At 53.0% G+C, this 2500-nt stretch overlaps 1 pseudogene; it reads right to left on the bottom strand.

The window, feature by feature from the left end:
* The window catches only part of LOC143261804 (large subunit ribosomal RNA), a 7890-nt pseudogene that overhangs the window by 3275 nt on the left and 2115 nt on the right, over positions 1-2500 (bottom strand).

Below are 2500 nucleotides of genomic sequence, written 5' to 3'. Positions count from 1 at the left end.
CCTGCTTAACCCCACAAGTAGGGTGTATCGCATGAGATTCCCAGCCTCCACATTGAAGCCGCGTGCACGATCGGTCATAAGTCTCCGCTATATACTCAACCATTGGACTTGGAACTCCAGATGATCGGAGAGTATCTACTATGGTCTGATGTGTGACCGAATCAAAGGCTTTTGCCACATCCAGGGACGCCATAAACAGAGGTTGGTGGTTCTGTCTCGAGAACTTTAAAATAAAATCCATTAGGAAAATGCTCTCGGAACATCCATCAATTGGCCTAAAGGCCTTCTGTCGCGGGTCCACCCGGATGAGTTTAGCCATCCGGTTGGCCAGGACTTTGTGGAAGGCTCTTGTGATGGTCGATGAGACCGTGATGGGTCTGAAATCCCCGGGTTCCGAGGCACCGTCTTTTTTTGGTATGAGGGTTGTCCGAGACTCCAAGAGATGTTGTGGGAGTTTCCCACATATGACAAAGATATTAAAAATTCTCGTCCAAATATTGATCGGAACACCTCGGAATTCTTTGGCGGAGAGTCCATCTGGTCCAGGCGCAGTACCCAAGGGAGGCAAAGCCGCCCTAATTTCTTTAGGTGAGATAGGCGCCCATAGTTCCGTCAGAGCCCCCGTTGCAGGTGTGGTACCGGGCGTCATAGTGTCTTTCGAGGTCATGATCTTCTCCCAGAATGGGACCATGACTTCCTCAGGTGGTGCCGAGGACGTCTTCTTATCCCTAAGTATATCACGTAAACAAGTTGTTCTGTTTCGCTTCCACGCCTTCTGCACCTTAGCATACTCAGCCCTGCGGAGTTTTCGGCGCGATACTGACTTAGGAGCTGCTGTTATCTTGGGCACGGATACCTTACGACGAATCAGAAAGGTTTTGCGAAGGTAAATAGAAAGTTCTTCGATAATCCGCGCTTGTTCCCAGGTGTTGAGGGACCTCACAATTTCATTGAGTACATCAGTATTGAAATTGTGATCATTAAAGGCCGGTAGCCCCCGTAAATACTCCAAGACCAAGTTCCGGGCTGTCTCTTGAGAGAGATCACCCGAAGTCACGTCAGGAAGGTGTGGTTCGAGGTTGGTATCGATCGTAGGAGGTGTAATGATTCCAATGGCAGGAAGAGTGGCCGCATCGTTAGGAGAGCGCATCTCATTGAGGAAACGCTCAACTATGGCCTTATATTCCTTCTTCCGCCTTTGCCCTTTGATTGCTTCAAGAGTTCTGTTGGGTATTATTTTCAGAAGCTCCTGGTTCAAGAAAGTCACACCTTGTAAAGTCAGTCGCGTCTCTTGTCTCGCGAGAATGGCTAAGTCTTCAGGTGACCATCGTGCCTTAACCCGCGTCGTATCCTGACGGGAATCATACCAATCCTTATGACCCCGCTGTTGATGGACTCCGCGGCCGGTTTTGGTGGAAAATACCCGACCGCATCCAGGATATTCACACGCGAAGCCCTCATTCGAGGTACGAACGGAGCCCGACCCGCCTTCAGTAACTGGTGCGGCGTCGCCAGTGGACGAGCCGCCTTGACGACCACCGAACATGGGTGTGTCGTCCATCCGAGGCTTTTTCTTTATATTCTTTGGGCCAGTTAGGTTTCGACCAGTAGGGGTGGCAGCCCTACTGGCCAGATTCGCAGAGGCAGCTCTTAGCTTCCCTCCAAAGGAGGTACTGGCGGCGGGACCCACGAGAAGGGGGCTGCTTGCTAAACTATGAGACTGATGGTTAAGAGAGTCATAGTTACTCCCGCCGTTTACCCGCGCTTTTTTGAATTTCTTCACGTTGACATTCAGAGCACTGGGCAGAAATCACATTGCGTCAACACCCGTGGGGGCCATCGCAATGCTTTGTTTTAATTAGACAGTCGGATTCCCCTAGTCCGTGCCAGTTCTGAGCTGAGCGTTGAATGGCGGCCGAAGAGGACGACCGCACCGATGGGAAACGCCACGGAAGCCTCGCAGCAAGGAAGATCCGCGGGAGGCCAAGGCACGGGACCGAGCTCGGATCCCAGCCACGAGAGCCGTTCACCTCGCCCAGGCCCGGCACGTCAGCCAGACCCGCTTCCCGACCAAGCCCGACACGCCCCGCTCCTCAGAGCCAATCCTTATCCCGAAGTTACGGATCCAATTTGCCGACTTCCCTTACCTACATTAATCTATCGACTAGAGGCTCTTTACCTTGGAGACCTGCTGCGGATATGGGTACGAACCGGCGCGACACCTCCACGTGGCCCTCTCCTGGATTTTCAAGGTCCGAGGGGATGATCCGGACACCGCCGCAACTGCGGTGCTCTTCGCGTTCCAAACCCTATCTCCCTGCTAGAGGTTTCCAGGGAACTCGAACGCTTATACAGAAAAGAAAACTCTCCCCGGATCTCCCGACGGCGTCTCCAGGTCATTTTGGGTTACCCCGACGAACACTCTTACGAGGGCCCGAATGGTATGCGGTTCCGCTGCCGGGTTCCGGAATAGAAACCGGATTCCCTTTCGCCCAATGGG

Source organism: Megalopta genalis, unplaced genomic scaffold (assembly GCF_051020955.1).
Source record: "Megalopta genalis isolate 19385.01 unplaced genomic scaffold, iyMegGena1_principal scaffold0069, whole genome shotgun sequence".
Classification (NCBI taxonomy): domain Eukaryota; kingdom Metazoa; phylum Arthropoda; class Insecta; order Hymenoptera; family Halictidae; genus Megalopta; species Megalopta genalis.
This window is presented reverse-complemented; position numbering and strand designations above follow the sequence as displayed.